This window comes from Dasypus novemcinctus, chromosome 12 (assembly GCF_030445035.2).
Source record: "Dasypus novemcinctus isolate mDasNov1 chromosome 12, mDasNov1.1.hap2, whole genome shotgun sequence".
NCBI classification, from domain to species: Eukaryota; Metazoa; Chordata; class Mammalia; order Cingulata; family Dasypodidae; genus Dasypus; species Dasypus novemcinctus.
In genome coordinates this window covers 78,995,058-79,013,512 of record NC_080684.1, presented here as the reverse complement: position 1 = coordinate 79,013,512, position 18,455 = coordinate 78,995,058, and positions in this window count along the sequence as shown.

The following is an 18,455-nucleotide window of genomic DNA, read 5'->3' as shown; positions in this document are numbered from 1 at the left end:
TGCCAGCAGCCTGCTTTGTATGAGCCATGGTATAGAGACCTCCTTACTGACCCTTTCTCCTTCTGGTGGAGCTTTGAGTGAGAGGTGGCACTTGTGCTGGGGAGCAGCTGCAAACTATTTGCCTTTACTTTTGATTTGGATTGTATGTGACATACATTCCACCTTTTCCTGGTACAGCTAATAAAAATACTAGAAAACCTGTTGGCTACCCAGCCTCTATTCCCCTTCCTTCACAATAAGTATATCCAACTTTTTGGGGGGAAGCCATCACTCCCACCATTCTCAGCCAAACAGATTTTATGCAACTGACTCCACAGATAGCCTCTGGCTAGAACTTAATTATCCTCCCCCTAGATGCAGGGGGGTTGGTTCAAAGGTAAGACAGGACTTCAGCTTGTCCAGTCAGAGTCTGGGTTCAGATTTCCCTCTCTTCTATTAGATATTAATGAGGAAGCTTGTCCCCCCAGGAACAACTGGTAGACGTCTTGCAATTACAAGTAGAGTAGCCTTAGGATGAAGGAAGAGAGTAGAGACAGGAAGAAACCAAATCTTTTAAATTGCTTCATCAAACTTTGCCCAAAGTCCATCTACATCTGTCTCTTTCAAATATGTGAGCCAATAAACTCTTTTTTCTAAGCCAGTTTGGGGAAAGTTCGGTAATGTTTACAGCTGAAAGATACCCAAGTTGTGCAGCTTGTGAAGAAAATGCAGTAGCCTTCCAGTTTTTTTTTCCTTTGATGGCCTTCTTATTTACAAATTCTCCTTCCTCTTTAACCAGTAGGTTTCCTGCCCATTGAAACCACACAGCTGCATCTCAGTCACTTCCGTTATGAACCTTTATTCCTTCCCATAGGTTGAAAGCATCCAGCTTCCCTTTCTTTTCAAAGCTGCTATACTCCATTTCTGTCCCTGGGAGTTTTTATGTCTCCAGAAGAGACAAAAAAAATGAGACACAATCTCAGAGCTTCCTTCTTTCCTCTCCTAGAACACAAGCCCTTAGGACTTTTTTGGCTTCAGGAGTTAATTGATAACCTCTGTAGGGAAACATTCAGTGAAACAAACCCAAAAGGGTTCTAACTGACAAAATTAATTCCACAATTATTTTTTTTCATCGAAAGAGAAAAAAGATACTGTAAGTCCTAACATACCATCAGTTCTCTTACGGTTAGGAAAGACAAGGCTGCTCTGGTGTCAAAAGTTGGTTCAGGGAAATGGACTTTGGCCCAGTGGTTAGGGCGTCCGTCTACCATATGGGAGGTCCGTGGTTCAAACCCCGGGCCTCCTTGACCCGTGTGGAGCTGGCCATGCGCAGCGCTGATGCGCGCAAGGAGTGCCGTGCCACGCAAGGGTGTCCCCCGCGTGGGGGAGCCCCACACACAAGGAGTGCGCCCGTGAGGAAAGCCGCCCAGCGTGAAAAGAAAGAGCAGCCTGCCCAGGAATGGCGCCGCCCACACTTCCCTTGCCGCTGACGACAACAGAAGCGGACAAAGAAACAAAAGCAGACAAAGAAACAAGACACAGCAAATAGACACCAAGAACAGACAACCAGGGGAGGGGGGGGAATTAAATAAAAATAAATCTTAAATTAAAAAAAAAAAAAAAAAAGTTGGTTCAAATGAGGACCACACACATACATGTGTCTGCCCTCAATCATTTTGACTGTTAGTCCTTTGCCAAATGGTATATATAAAACTGAGGCTTACTTTTCAAATAAAGAGGCACTAGGTAAAGTGGTCTTATTTTGCTTTGTGATAAAGATTAAAACATTAAGCTTTTCAAAAAGGTAATGCTTTCTGATATGTTCTATGGTAAAACTGGAATGACTTAATATACAAAAACAGTAAAAGCGCTTCTCAAACAATCTCTCAGCTAATTGGTCCCCACCATGACATCCTGATCTATGACTCTGTGCAATAATTGATGCAATAGTGTCATATATCTGTGACCATGGACCAAGTCTGAGACTGCTCTTAATAATTGAGGGAACTATAATTTGATACAGGGCATGAGTTCTGAAAATGGCTTAAAATTATGCATGAATTATTAACTTACAGATGCAGATTGGAGGTAGAGTAAGCTTTAGTTCTCATTTCTTTTTTGTAAGAATTATTGAAAAGTGCTAGGCTACTGACCTGTATCTGAGAAGAGAAGGTCCAAAGTCACCTAAATGATATTAGACCAAATTCATTTGATCACTTTTGGTGTAGGTATCTTAGTCTGGGATTGTCTTGTAGCAGCGAATAGAAATTCAACCAAGAAGGACTCTTGGATACAGTGGCAGAGTCAGCAGAAACTGGCTTAAGCAAAAGAAATATATTGATCTTCATAACAGCACAGAGTTCTTAGCTTCAGGCATGGCTGGATCCAGTTTTGTTCAAAGGATATTGTCAGAAGTCCTCTTCTCTCATATCTCTCTGCTTTCTTTGGTCTTTGCTTCAGTCTCAAGCAAATAAGTAGTGGTGGCAAAGGTGGCTGTCATGGTTCTAGACTTACATGTTACCTCATCCCCCATAGCTAGCTAATTCCCCGTAACTTCAGCCAAAGTTCCCATTAGACTGGCTTGGCTCATCAAATTGCTTTGACCAGGGGAGCATGCTATTCACCAGAGGTGAGATCAGCCTCTCTCAAGCCATGTAAGCTAAGATGGAGGGAGGAACTGTTCCCTAAAGAAGAATAAGGGACTTGCAGCCATAAGGAAGCAACGTCTGCCCCAGAAGAGCAAGTCAAAGGGGGATCATTAGAACAAAACGGGCATGTCAGCAGAATTGGAAGCCATTCTTTCTAGGCCACATGTTCTCTCTGCCTGTTGCTTCTCCCTCCACCTCTACTTCCTATCTTCACTCTAGCCCACTTCCTTTGTAAGACCTTTGATTCATTCTTCCAATAAGCTCCACTTGCACATGACTTTGACTCGATCCTCCTTCTCCTTTCCCCATGATCTTACAACTGCAGATCACAACATCAACTGGACCTACTACAGCTCTATGTCTCATTTATAATTGTCAAGAAAAAAATCTGACTGGCTCAGCTTGGCCAAATGACTACCACTGATCCACTCTGCCATTGCTGGCAGCAAGATCACCACTATAAAACGTCTACCTCAGGGGAAGCAGATTTTGCTCAATGGATAGGGTGTCCGCCTACCACATGGGAGGTCCAGGGTTCAAACCCAGGGCCTCCTGACCCATGTGGAGCTGGCCCATGCGCAGTGCTGATGCACACAAGGAGTGCCATGCCCCGCAGGGGTGCCCCCGTGTAGGGGAGGCCTACACGCAAGGAGTGCGCCCCATAAGGAGGGCCGCCCAGCATGAAAAAAGTGCAGCCTGCCTAGAAATGGCGCCACACACACGGAGAGCTGACACAGCAAGATGACGCAACAAAAAGAGACACAGATTCCTGGTGTTGCTGACAAGAATACAAGCAGACACAGAAGAACACAGAGCAAATGAACACAGAAAGCAGACAACTTGGGGGGGGGGGGGGTTAATTAATTAATTAATTTTAAAAAAAAGGTCCACCTCAGTCCTTTGCCCCTGAGCAGGACCTACAGATGTTGGGTCCGTCCAGGCATGGGCCCCAGGAACACCGTGAATAATCTGTTTCTCAGTCATGCACTCTGGCCCAAGGCTGTCCTTTGGGTCATGGGCTTTTCACCAAGATATTGCAAATTCTATCCTATCTAGGTCCCAGAGAGGAGTCTATTGATTTCCTGTCAGGAGGGTGTAACCTGGGGACCAGTGATCTGGAGCTGAGCTGGGGAAGGGAGCTGAGGGCCCCCTCTCAGGAGGCAGACTTCACTTAACCCTTCTGTTTGCAATAGGACATCTCACCCACGTTCTTCCCCGAGTCAGACCTGCTGGCCCAATCTTTCCAGAAAGAGCACTTCTTGGCCAGGGGTAGAGAGTAGATCTGTGGTAACAATTGATTTGTTACTGATTAACTCCCCCAATTTAGTAAATGAAAACTATTTATGTGCTTCACTTTAATGGTCAAATTCATTTTTTTTAAAAAGATTTATTTTTATTTATTTCTCCCCCCATCCTCCCCCCTGCCCCCCCCCCCCCCCGCCAAGTTGTCTGCTCTGTGTCCATTCGCTGTGTGTTCTTCTGTGTCCGCTTCTATTCTTGCGGCACCGGGAATCTGTGTCTCTTTTTGTTGCGTCATCTTGCTGCATCAGCTCTCCGTGTCTGCAGCGCCATTCCTGGGCAGGCTGAAATTTCTTTGCACTGGGCGGCTCTCCTTATGGGGCACACTCCTTGCGTGTAGGCCTCCCTTACGCGAGGGGCACCCCTGCGGGGCATGGCACTCTTTGCACCCATCAGCACTGCGTGTGGGCCAGCTCCACATGGGTCAGGAGGCCCAGGGTTTGAACTGTGAACTGCCCATGTGGTAGGCAGACGTCCTATCTGTTGAGCCAAGTCCACTTCCCTCAACTTCATTTTTTAACCTTAAGTAATCCATTTTATGAAAGAAAAAATATATCACATGTGATATACATTCAAACTTTCTTTGTGAAGCCTTTTCTTTTCTGGCCTAAAAATGATAGAAGCAGGAGTGAATATTTCTCTTCCAGCTTGCTTTGCACTGCTAAATCCCAATTTTCAGTATTACTACTTTCATAATGTTGACATCTCCAGGCTGCTGTCATCTTTTCTTTTACTCTCTTGTTTTTGTGGATTTATACCTATTTTATTCCAATATGGTCATGTTATTGGGATTTGAGAAGGGAGAAGAAATAAAAGCCTGCATTCAACTCACTTTATTCAACCGTAAGTCTTTCTATAAAACCTATGAGGACTCAAAGAAGCTTTGCTGGAAAATGGACAGACAGCATTGCCTTAGGTAGCCTATCTTTTACAAGTCCATGAACTATGCCATCTTAAATCCGCCAAATCCCAATAACTATTTTTGAGAAAATGTGAGCACTCAGAAGCTTAATACACTTCAGGGGGAATTGGTGAGAATCATCAAGGCTCTGCAGCCTAACATCTTGCAAATGAAAGTGACTAGGTTTGGCGCCCACCTGGCCTTCCATGCCCTGCTTTGTCTGCTCCAGGGATCCGAGGGTACCGGATCTTTGTCAGGATTGATTGAGTCTCTGGAGGGCTGCTGTATTTTTACCCTTTGCTGTTCTTAGCTCTTCACAGCGCAGGAGGCTGTGGCGTTATAGCTTAGCAGTCGTGCAACCCTCGTCCAGTTATCTCTTCTATTACCAGCTGCCACTATGACTACAGAACAAAAACAAGAAGGAACGAGGACGTAATTCAGTCATCTGAAAATGGGATGCAGGAAGTGCTGATTGTTGACTCATTCACCTCAAAGGAATACACCTTTACATGTTAGAGGTCAGAATCAGCTACCCATTCAGATCATCTTATTTTCTACAAATCCTCACAAACATAGCTCCCAATCACCTCCCACTTAACTTCTCCAGGGTAAGATCCAGATTTTGTGGAGCCTAAAACTTATACAATTTGCGGGGGTGGGGGATTAAAGGGTGGGGCTGGAGATCCTTAGGAAAAACGATACAAAATTAGGTATGAAATTGGATATTTGCTTAAAATGGGAAAAGAAATTACAGCAATTACAAAATTTAAAAAGCTAACAAACACTACAAAAATCCAGAAAAATAATTTTATTATTTGACTGCTTGACACATCTCAGTACTTTTTTTCTATATATTTTTCACTGCATACCTCTTGATCTCGTCTTCATGTGACAAGGATTTTGTAATATCATTTTCTGTAGAAAGATAATTCAATCTTTCTAGCAAGAGTGAATAAAATTTCTTTTTTATTCTTCATATATTAGAAAAGTTTTTTCAGTCTCAGAAATGGTTATTGGTAAGTCATGTAAATTTTTTAAGTTGTCAAATTTGGTAAAAACCCTGCACCGAATTTCTTTCATATGTGAGCTATAACATTTCACGGGCATTTAGAGTTTTCTTGAATAAGGATTAACCTTAAATACTCTTTTTCTTGTTTGTTTTTTAGGAAGTATTAAGGATTGAACCTGGACTTCATACATGCGAAGCAGGCGCTACATCACTGAACTAAAAGCCATTCTGCCTAAAATACTCTTTGAATTAGTGATCCTCATTAACCTGTTTGTCACTGATGACCCTACTGTATTGGTGGGTTATGATGTCAGCATTTTTTTCTTTTTATTGAAGTTTATCAATCATACATGAACACACATAAACAATAAGTGTATAGTAAAGATTATGAACTTACAAAATAAACATACATGACATCACACAGGGATCTCATACATCACCCCCCACCACCAACAACTCTTTGCATTGGTGTGAAATATTTGTTACAAACTATGCTAGAGCATTGTCAGAATATTACTACCAACTATATTCTTTATCTTACATTTGGTGTATTTCCCCCCCAACCCATACTATTTTTTTAAATGTATTTTTGTTACAGATATTGTGAACTTGCAAAACAATCATGCAGATGTGTAAATTTCCCATACAACTCCACACCCTGGTGGAACATTTGTTACAGATTATGAGATAATATAATCAGGCTATTACCACCAATCATGGTCCATAGCTTACATTTGGCACACTTTTTCCATACACCTCCATTATCAACACAGTATAGCTTGACATTAATGCAAGAATATTATAGTATTGTTGTTAACCACAGTCTATAGGTCACACCAATTGTAGTTTTCCCATATTTCTCCATATTCCCATCACCCTGCAATAGTGATGTACATCTGCTCTAGCTCACAGAAGGACTCTGTTGCATCCTGTACCCTTAACCACAATTCTCAACTGCCTCTGGGTTCACTGTATTATTCAGTCCCTAGATTATTCTTTAGCTTTCTATCTACTGACATTTACTTCCCCAGACTACCTTTTTCAGTCACAGCCCCATTTATAAACCAGTTGTTACTCACTGTAATGTGTTATTATCAACTCTATCCATCTCCACATTTTTACAGTCAAGTTAATTAAAACTTCTATGAACATTAAGCATCCATAGTTCTTCTCAACCCTCCTCTTATCTCCTTAAAACCTATACTCTAGGTTTTAATTCCATGTGTTTATTATTTGTATTTAGTTCATATTAATGAGACCATGCAATATTTGTCCTTTTGTGTCTGGCCTACTTCACTTAGTATAATGTCTTCAAGACTCATCCATGTTATCATATATGTCCCAATTTCATTTCTTCTTATTGCAGCATACTATTCCATCATACGTATATACCACATTTTATTTATCCATTCATTGGTGAATGGACACTTGGGTTGTTTACATCTTTTGGCAGTTGTGAACAATGCCACTATGAACATAGGTATGCAGATGTCTGTTTGTGTCGTTATTTTTCATTCTTCTGGATATATTCCTAGTAGAGGAATTGCTCGATCATATGGCAGTTCTATATTTAGCTTCCTGAGGAACCACCAAACTGTCTTCCACAGTCACTGCACCATTTTACACTCCCACCAACAGTGAAGGAGTGTTCCTATTTCTCCACATCTCCACTTATTGTTGTCTGTTTTTTTAATAATGGCTATTCTACATGGTGTTAGATGATACCTCATTGTTTTAATTTGCATTTCCCTAATAGCTAGTGATATGGAACATTTTTTCATGTGCTTTTTGGCCATTTGTATTTCCTCATTGGAGAAAAATGTCTATTTAAATATTTTGCCCATTTTTAAATTGGATTGCTTGCTCTTTTATTGTTGAGTTGTGTGATCTCTTTTATATAGAATGGAAATCAACCCTTATTGGATAAGGGTTTTCCAAATATTTTCTCCCATTGACTGGGCTTCCTTTTCACCTTCTTGATGAAGTCCTTTGAATCACAGAAATGTTTAAGTTTGAGGAGGTCCCATTAATCCATATTTTCTTTTATTGCTCGTTCTTTTGGTGTAAGATTTAAGAATCCACCACCTACCACCTGGTCTTGAAGATGTTTCCCTATATTTTCTTCTAGGAGCTTTCATGTACTTCTTTTTATATTAGGTCTTTGATCCATTTTAAGTTAATTTTTGTATAAGGTGTGAAGTAGGGGTCTTCTTTCTTTCTTTTGGCTAGGGATATCCAGTTCTCCCAACAACATTTATTGAATAAATTGTTCTTCACCACCTGGGAGGGCTTGACAGGCTAGTCAAAAATCACTTGGCCGTAGATGTAAGGGTCTGTTTCTGAACCATCAGTTCTGTTCCATTGGTCTATGTGTCTGTCTTTATGCAAATACCATGCTGTTTTTACCACTGTAGCTAGGTAATATGATTTAACATCTGAAAGTGAGAGTCCTCCAACTTCACTTTTCGTTTTTAAGATGTTTCTGGCTATTCAGGGCCTCTTACCCTTCCAGATAAATTTGATAATTGAGTTTTCCATTTGCTTAAAAAATGCTGGTGGAATTTTTATTGGGATTGCATTGACTCTATATATCAATTTGGGTAGAATTGACATCTTAATGATATTTAGTCTTCCAATCCATGAGCATGGAATGTTCTTCCAATTGTTCAGGTCTTTTTAAATTTCTTTTAGCAATGCATTATAGTTTTCTGAATACAAGTGGTTTGCATCTTTGGTTAAGTTTATTTCTAAATATTTGATTCTTTTAGTTGCTATTGTTAATGGAATTTTTTTCCTGACTTCCTCCTCAGATTGTGCGTTATTAGTGTATAGAAACACCACTGCTTTTTGTGTATTGATCTTGTATCCTGACACTCTACTGAAATCATTTATTAGCTCCAGCAGCTTTGTTGTAGATTTTTCAGGATTTTCTAGATATACAATCAAATCATCTGTGAACAGTGAAAGTTTTAATTCTTCCTTTCCAATTTGGATGCCTTTTTTCTTGCCTGATTGCTCTAGTTAGAACCTCTAGCACTATATTGAACAACAGTGGTGACAGTGGGCATCTTTGTCTTGTCCCTGATCTCAATGGGAAAGCTTTCAGTTTTTCACCGTTGAGAACAATGTTAGCTGTGGGTTTTTCATATATGGCCTTTATTATGTTGAGAAAATTTCCTTCAATTCCTATTTTTTGTAGTATTTTTATCAAGAAAGGATGCTGTATTTTGTCAAATGCCTTTTCTGCATCAATTGATAAGATCATTTGATTTTTCTTCTTTGATTTATGAATATGGTGTATTATGCTGATTGATTTTCTTGTGTTGAACTAGCCTTGCATGCTTGGTATAAAACCCACTTGATCATGATAAATAATTCTTTTAATGTGTTCTTGGATTCGATTGGCAAGTATTTTATTGAGGATTTTTGCATCCGTATTCATTAGAGAAATGGGTCTGTAATTTTCTTTTTTTTCTAATATCTTTATCTGGCTTTGTTATTAGGGTGATATTGGCTTCACAGAATGTGTTTAGTAGTGTTCCTTCTTGTTCAATTTTTTGGAAGAACTTGAATAAGATTGGTTTTAAGTCTTCTTTGAATGCTTGGTAGAACTCACCTGTGAAACTGGTCCTGGGCTTTTCATTTTGGGGAGCTGTTTGATGACTGTTTCAATTTCTTTACTTGTGATTGGCTTGGTGAGGTCTTCTATTTCTTCTAGTGTCAGTGTAGGTTGTTTGTACATTCCTAGGAATTTTTCCGTTTCATCTACATTGTCGAGTTTTTTTAGCATAAAGTTGTTCATAGTATCCTTTTATGATCTCCCTTATTTCTGTGGGGTCATAGTAAGGTTCCCTTTTTAATTTTTTATTTCATTTATTTGCATCTTCTCTCTTTTTGTCTTAGTCAGTCTAGCTAAGGGTTTGTCCATTTTTTTAATCTTCTCGAAGAACCAACTTTTGGTTTTATTAACTTTATTGTATTTTTGTTCTCAATTTCATTTATTTTTGCTCTGATCTTTGTTATCTCATTCCTTCTACTTGCTTTAGGATTAGTTTCCTGTTCTTTTTCTAGTTCCTCCAGCTGAGTAGTTAGGTCATTGTTTTTAGCTCTTTCTTCTTTTTTAATGTAAGCATTGAGGGCTATAAATTTTCCTCTCAACACTGCCTTTGCAGCATCCCATAGGTTCTGATATGTTGTATTCTCATTGTCATTCATCTTGAGATATTTATTGATTTTTCTTGAAATTTCTTCTTTGACCCACTGGTTATTTAAGAGTGTGTTGTTTAATCTCCATATATATGTGAATTTTTCCTTTATTTGTCACTTGTTGATTTCCAGCTTTACTCCATTATAGTCCAAGAAAGTGCTTTGTATAATTTCAATTTTGTTGAATTCATTGAGATCAGCTTTGTGTCCCAACATATGGTCTATCCTGGAAAAAGATCCAAGAGCACTTGAAAAGAATGTATATCCTGCTGTTAGATTTAGTCCATTTATCATATTATTCAAGCTCTCTGTTTCTTTATTAATCTTCTGCCCAGAAGTTCTATCCAATGTTGAAAGTGGTGTATTGAAGTCTCCAACTATTTTGTAGAGATGTCTACTTCTCTCTTCAGTTTTGTCAGTATTTGCCTCATGTATCTTGGGGCATACTGATTAGGTGCATATATATTTATGATTATTATTTCTTCCTGGTGAATCATCCCTTTTATTAATATGTAATGTCCTTCCTTGTCTCTAATAACAGTTTTTCTTTTAAAGCCTATATCATGTGATGTAAGTATAGCTACCCCAGCTTTTTTTTGGTTATTGCATGCGTGGAATATCTTTTTCCAGGCTTTCACTTTCAATTTATTGGTATCCTTGGGTCTAAGATGAGTCTCTTGCAGACAACATATAGATGGCTTGTATTTTCTTATCCATTCTGCCAGTCTGTGTCTTTTGATTGGGGAGTTTAATCCATTAATATTCAATGTTATTACTGTAAAGGCAGTTCTTATTTCATCCATTTTGATCTTTGCATTTTGTCTGTCATTTTATATTTGGCACTTTTAGTTACTGTTACTGATACAGTTGTCATTTCTAGACTCTCTTCCAGGCCTCTCTCCTGTCTTTTCAGGTTGTAACACTCCCTTTAGTATTTCTTACAAAGCTGGTCTTTTTGTTACAAACTCTCTCAGTTTCTGTTTATCTGTAAATATTCTCATCTCACCCTCATTTTTAAAAGATAATCTTGCTGGGTATAAAATCCTTGGATGGCAGTTTTCTTCTGTAGTATTTTAAATATATCATACCACTACCTTCTTGCCTCCATGATTTTTGTTGAGAAATTGGCACTTAATCTTATTGGGTATCCCTTATATGTTATGCATTACTTTTCTCTTGCTGCTCTCAGAATTCTCTCTTTATCTCTGGCATTTGACATTCTGATTAGTATGTGTCTCAGAGTTGGTCTATTTGGATTTATTCAGATGGGAGTATGTTGTGTTTCTTGGACATGGATATCTATGTCCTTCAATAGGGTTGGGAAATTTTCCACCATTATTTCTTCAAATATTCTTTCTGCCCCTTTTCCCTTCTCTTCTCCTTCTGGGACACCCATGACACGTATGTTTGCACATCTCTTGCTGTCATTTAGTTCCCTGAGACCCTGTTCAATTTTTTACATTCTTTTCTTCATCTGTTCTTTTGTTTGTTCACTTTCAGAGGTCATGTCTTTGAGTACACCGATCCTTTCTTCTCCTTCCTCAAATCTGCTGTTATATGCCTATGATGTCAGCATTTTATGTTAGATCAAGAAGCAATAGATTGTTGAACAATACAAAAACCTATTTTTTACTTCTACTCAAAGCCCATCTCTTCCTAATGAGTTACCACTTGGGGTATAATTTGAAAAAAAAACATTTTTTCATTTATAATTTGCTTCCCAATGCCAGATAATTTGTATTGATTTTATAGCTCATTTATGGTCTCCTTTCTTTTCTCACCCTAGCTCCATTCCCCACCGTGAGGGGCCTCTCCCACATGTGTATAGTCACCCTAGTCCACACACTCAAACTTTATCCACAACCTCCAGCAAGCAACCATCCTTTGGCCACTTCTTGGTGGGCCAGGAGCATATACCCCTACAGCATGACCCAATCTTGGAAGACTGTACTCAGGGGATGTCCTGAGAGCAGACTCAGGGTTATTTGGAAAGGGAATTCTGGGTCCTCAATATTCAAAGTATGGGCAAGAAGTGGAGCACATACATTCCAGGTGTGCACATCCCCTTGGCCCTGTGGACTGCTCACCTTAAGGGGAGAGGTGCAGTAGGAGGAGAGCCAGAGCAAGACCCTGTAAAGTGTGGGCCTAGGCCAGGAGCCCCAGTGGCCTGGGTCCAAGGGCAGTGCTGATACCCAACTCAACTTTCCTTTATCAAATCCCCAAAATGCCTATGTACACTCCAATTCCACCACACATGAAGGGAAATGTATTGCAACTTTTACTACAACATGTGACCATGTTGAACACATTATGAGGGTCTTCTTGGGACCTTCATAGGGATTTGAAGCTTAAGGATCTTTGATTTCAGTGTCTGCTTCTTCATGATGAGTAGCAATTATTTGGTAATCTGTTCTTAGATTGAATGAACACCAGTCTCAAAGTTGAATCTCAGATTTAAATTTCCATCCTCATTTGGAACCAAAATTTTAAGGGAATGCCAGTGCTGATCTGTGCCTGGATTCTCAGATCCATTCCTTGCTTTTTCCTTGCTCTGCTCTGTACTGCCAGAGGCCAACACCTGCAGGAAACCGGAGATGCAAGAGAGAATCCAGGGTTTTTCTCCCTTCCCTCTTGCCTGAGGCTTCTGGAAAAAGCTTCCTCTCCTTATGGTTCTAGTTTTCCTTAGGTGACCATGGTCCTGGGTTCTGGTAACCCTACCTTCTCCTTTTGTCCTTCTTGCCCAGTAATTTTCAACTAGGGATGATTCTGTGCTACTTCTCCACCCCCACCCTCCCAGGGGAGATATTCCGCAACTTCTAGAGACATATTTGATTGTCACAACTAAGGGGCAGGGGGATGTTACTGGCATCTAGAGGATAAAGTCCAGGGATGTAGCCAAATATCATATGAAGTACTACTCCAGCCTAAAACTGGTGTGGTTCCAACACTTGTTAATCTTAAGTATGTCTTACAGTTCCATTTGGGGCTTAATCCTTCCATTATGTGTAACCAAATCCCTGTATTAAATTCCCTCTGTTTAAACACTTACAGTAGTTTCTGTTTTCCTGGTTAGATGGACTAATGCCTCTAAAAAGTAACAACTTCTTTTCTTCTTTTCTTCTCAATCAATGATAATGTCTCTGCTGCCTTCCCATGGGTTCTGAAAATTCCCATTTCCTGACTCACTGATTTTAGTCCAGAACTTTATACTGTTCACAGAGTACTTGTGAACTAATAGACTATTTTATTTTGTAATGAGGCTCTCCATGGTTATTAAAAGAGCAGAAGAAAATACACAATTTTCTTTTATTAAATAAAAATAGAGCAGTCAAACTAAGATAATCCAATTCCCACCCTTCAGAATGCGTTATTATTATAAAGATGCACTCAGTTAATTTAATATTACTATAAATACAAAATGTAGATTAATTTAAACCTGATTAAAGTAAAGTCTTTTGCAATGCTTCTTTATTGTTAGGCAAAATTGAGTAGAGTGAGTTTTGGGTTTTCCTAGTGCCAAAGTGACAATGCAAAGAATATATATATGTATAGGGTTTCTTCCTTGTTGGGGAATGTTGATATTTTTGTACCTTTTAGAATGATTTTTGAGTGAAGGGTCCTTGTGTGCATATTCATGTTAAAAACATATATTTTAGGGAGGTGGCTGTGGCTCTATCAGATGAGCTCCCATCTACCATATGGGAGGCCCTCGGTTTGTGTCCCGGGGCCTCCTTGTGAAGGCAATCTTGCCTGCTCACTGCAGAGCGCCCCCTGACCCACAGATGCCAAGGAGCACTGCCCAGCCAACAGACACTGCAAAGAGCTGACTCAGCAAAGGTGATGCAACAAAAGAAGGAAGACAAGCAAGAACACAGAAGAGCTGGCAGAGAATGAACACAGAGAGCAGACAGCAAGCAAGCTACAAGGGGGAGGGGAAAATAAATAAATACAGACACAGAAGAACATACAGCAAAATGGACACAGAGAGCACATAGCACACACAAAAAAAGTCACAAGGGGAGAATTAAAAAAATATATATATATATATTTTTTAAACTTTGCTTTTTCTTTAAGAGTAATTAGAAATTCTATTTGAAAGAATAGTCTTTGGGGAATTTATTCAATAAATACACATATATCACTTTTTTTTGGGGGGTTAGATATTGTGCTGGATGCTAGAGATGAACAAACATAGTCCCAACTGCCAAGGAGCTCATGGCCTAATCAGTGAAAAGAGTATGAAAACAAATAATTATATAATGCAACCTGAGAAGTGCTGTGCTCGAGATCTAGACAAGGGATTGTGGAGTGCTGAAGAATGTCTCAAATAACACTATCTGGGGATAGAATAAGGAACCCTTCGTCCAGGAAATTGCATCTGAGCTGGATCAAGGGTATGGCATGCAACAGGGGACAGGGGAAGGGCAGTGTAGGTCTGACAAGCAGTGTGTGCTGAGAACTGGGGAACAGGCGATGCTAAATGAGTCAGGAGAAGGCAGTAGAGTGGGGAGTGGAATGACAGCAGGAAGGATGAGAGATTGTGAGGGTTTCAATATGCCCTGCAAAGGAGTTGGTTGTGAGACACTGACTTTCTAAATCAAGGTGTTAACATCAGATTAGTTTTAGAAGGATCACTCTGTGAGTACAACTGTAAAGGATGCTTTTTTTTTTTTTTCCAAAATCAAAGGTCTTTTACTTGTCCTCATTTTACTAATCTCTCACCGCAGTTGACCACTTCCTTTTTTCTGAAATATTTTCCTCTTTTAGTCTCTATCACACCAAATCCCCTGGGTGAGGTCATGCTTCTAGGTTATGGCTTCTCTTCCTTTGCTGACTCTTTCTCTAGGAGTCTCAAGACTTATGTGGGAGAACCTTGAAGCTGGGATCTTCCTTCACTTCTCTTTCCTTATCACCATTCTATCCTTGATGATCTCATGCAGCCGCATGGTTTCAAGTTTGTACCCCAGCACTGCTCTCACCTTTGAGAACCGGACTTGTCCATTTAACTGCCTAATCCATACTGCCACCTGGGTCCCTATAGGCACCTCAAACTTGATATCTTAAATATTTGTTTCTTCCTCAATAGTCCCACCTTTGCCCAAGTAGTTGCTCAAACCCCAAAGCCAAGTTCTATTTTTGATTCCTTGCTTCCCCCTCCTCCCACATACAAATTCATTGCTGGGTCTTCCTAGTTCTACAATCAAAATATATTCCTAGTTCTACAATCAAAATATAAATGGTCCCACCTTTGCCCAAGTAGTTGCTCAAACCCCAAAGCCAAGTTCTATTTTTGATTCCTTGCTTCCCCCTCCTCCCACATACAAATTCATTGCTGGGTCTTCCTACTTCTACAATCAAAATATATCTTTAATCTACTCATTTCACCCCTTCTTTATCAATTACCACCACCTTAGGCTAGACTCTCATTATTTATCAGCTCGATGATTGCAATGGTGTCCTAACTGGTCTCCCTGCTACTGCACATGTCCATATTCAATCCATCCTCTACTCAACAGTCCTAATTATCTTATATTATAATATGACTCTATGTCATTTAGTGTGGAACCTGAACTTCTTACTAGGATCTTGAAGGCCTTCTATGATTGTCTCCTGCCTACCTCTCCATCTAGCCACTGGTCTTCCTTCTGTTCCTTGAACATGCTCATCCATTTCCTGCCATGAGGCCTTTGCACTTGCTATACCCTCTGTGTGGAACATTCCTCCCAACAATCTTTGAATGGCAATCTCTTTCTCATCCTTCAGGTCTCAGTTAACACTTCGTTTTCTCAGAGAGGCCTTCCTGAGCTACCTTATCTAAAAGAGGCCCTACCCTCCTTACTCTATCTTGTGTATTTCCATGGGAACACTGATCAGAATATCAAAGTATATTTGTTTATAGTATGTTCACTCCTCTTGTCTCCAAACATCAATCACTCACTGGACTCCACAGGTCAGGAGCCTGTCTATAATATTTGTTACACCACATGATACCTCAGGGAGATTTCAAAATACCCCATCCATCAAGCACTTTCAAATACTCCAAGCATTGGACTTCGTTTAATCTCCCCAACCATCCTATGGGGATGGAATTATAATCTCCATGCTGCCAGTGAGAACATAGTCTTAGAGAGGGTTAGATGACTTGCCCAAGGCCACACAGCGACCTGAGTGGCTGAGCGTAGGATTTGAGCCCACATCTGTCTGGTTCCAAAGGCCTCTCTCTTTCCACCATGTTGCGTGCCTCAGTCCCTGGCCCTTAGAGAAGCCGGAAGAAACAGAAAAAACCTAACTTACAATGCTACTTCCTTTCTTCCTTTACTTGACCAACTTTAAACATCAGTCCTCTGACACTTTGTTGTGTAAACATTCATTGGCCCATCATCCTTTCATTTAGGAAACCCCTCTCCCACGCCATAAGAATCCTGCTTAATCACATGTTGCCGGAATACTACCACCACCCGCTCCCTGTTCCCACCCTGGGCCTACACATGTGACCTAAGATGTGTTAGTATAATCAGGTCTCCGTAATGGTACAGAAACGTGCATGTGAACTGAACCAGGCATGTCAGCATCCTCCTTCGGACTTCATTGGAGCTCTAGCGGTTATGCCTGCCTTCCTCGGGGAGCATCATTCATTAGTACCATAGTATTGGGTGTTGCAAGGGGCTATTTCAGTCACATGCAAAAAGCTTGCTGGAAAAGGAAACCAAACAGATGACACAGAAATTAGAGATGGATGGAGAAAGAGACAGAAACAGAGACCTAGTAACAGAATTTCAGCACTTGTACCTAACCATTGGTATATTTCATTGACTAAGCCTGTCTCCTCACTAAACCAGTTCCTGGAGGGTTAGGATTATGCCTTTCTTTTGTTCACCGTTGTGTCCATGCCTAAGGCACTGCCTGTCTTATGTACGTGAGTGATTGAGAGAGTCGTTATCACCAGCCGTGTCTGGACTCACAGCATAATGCCCTGTTACATGTTCAAGAGAAAGAACGTCTATCTCCGGCTTTCAGAATGAGCAACCTGTTTATGGGACTTGGTTAAAATAGGAGGAAACAGTTAACCTCATAATCTGTTCAACTTTATGACATATAATGGGTCTTTTTTTTTTTTAACTAGGTTATACTTGGTGCCGATTGAAACTAGGCAGGGGTAAAGCATTCTGACTCCATTCTTTAGAAATGTGTGTGATGTCTGAAGACCCATAATTTAATTTGACTCTAATATGTCCTTAAACATCCCGTCAGACTATAACCTGATTCATCACTCACTCAGAGGCTAAAAATAGAGGGTAGTACAAGAGGTTAACTTCGCTTAGCAATGAGCATTTTCTCAGATGGATGGACGTAAATCAGAGGAAGTATGTCACTCACCCCATCCAAAACCACAGGCTGCATATGTCTGGTGTTTGGCAATTGTTTCAGAATTGAATGACTCTTGAGATGAAACTGCCATCCGTTCAGATAGGGTTTCAAAAGGAGATGTGACAAACGAAAATCTGTCCACCAGCCAGCACCAGTGAAGCACTCTTTGTAGACCCTGTGTTGCTCCCTGAGTGCTGGCTCTTCTCATCTCTTGCTGTTTCCAAGGGAGCAACTTACACGGTGGTATGGACCTTGGGAAAAGAATAGCATTTGGGATTCCTCTAGAATATTTTTTGGAAAAACCACTGACTTTACATTGTCTCCCAGCATCTCTCTCAGTAAAATAAAACGTAGTTTTCACTCCTAGAGCCTGCCAAGTCCTTATTGATCTTTATAGGAGGGACAATATGACAATAAAGGATCAACTTGTTACAGGCAGCAGAATGAATGAAATGTAGCAATTTCTACTCACTTGGGGGTAGGCAGAGTGCAGGAAAAAAATGATGGGATGGAAACTAATATCTACGGGACATGTAACTATGTACTAGCTTCGTGTTAGGTGTTTCTTCCCTACCTAACAGATATAACCATGGCATATGGTATTACCTTAAAAAATGGATATTAACCCATTCTGTAGATGAGGAAATTGGATCTCAGGGAAGTTAAGTAAGTCTTGAACCAGTAAGTGAAAGAGGCAGAATGCATCCCCAAGATTGACTCAAATGTTCCAATCTCTTTGCTTTACCATATTAGGCTACATATATGTCACATATATATGACATAGAAATGGGTGATATTTGCCCAGGTGTGATGATGGCTCCGGGCAGGTTCTAAGTGCCCCTGTTTTAAGTAGGGATGGGCACCTGCTATGAGGCTTCCATTGCTCCACAAAGGTGATATGCTGATGCCTAATTTCATGGAAGACATTAAAGTTTGGGAAGAATCCAGATCCCATTATTGAGCCTCCTGCGCTTCCTTTCATGGATACTTTTCCTTATTTCAGGGCCTCCTCTCCCCCTGGCTCCCATCTCTGTACGACTTTGAT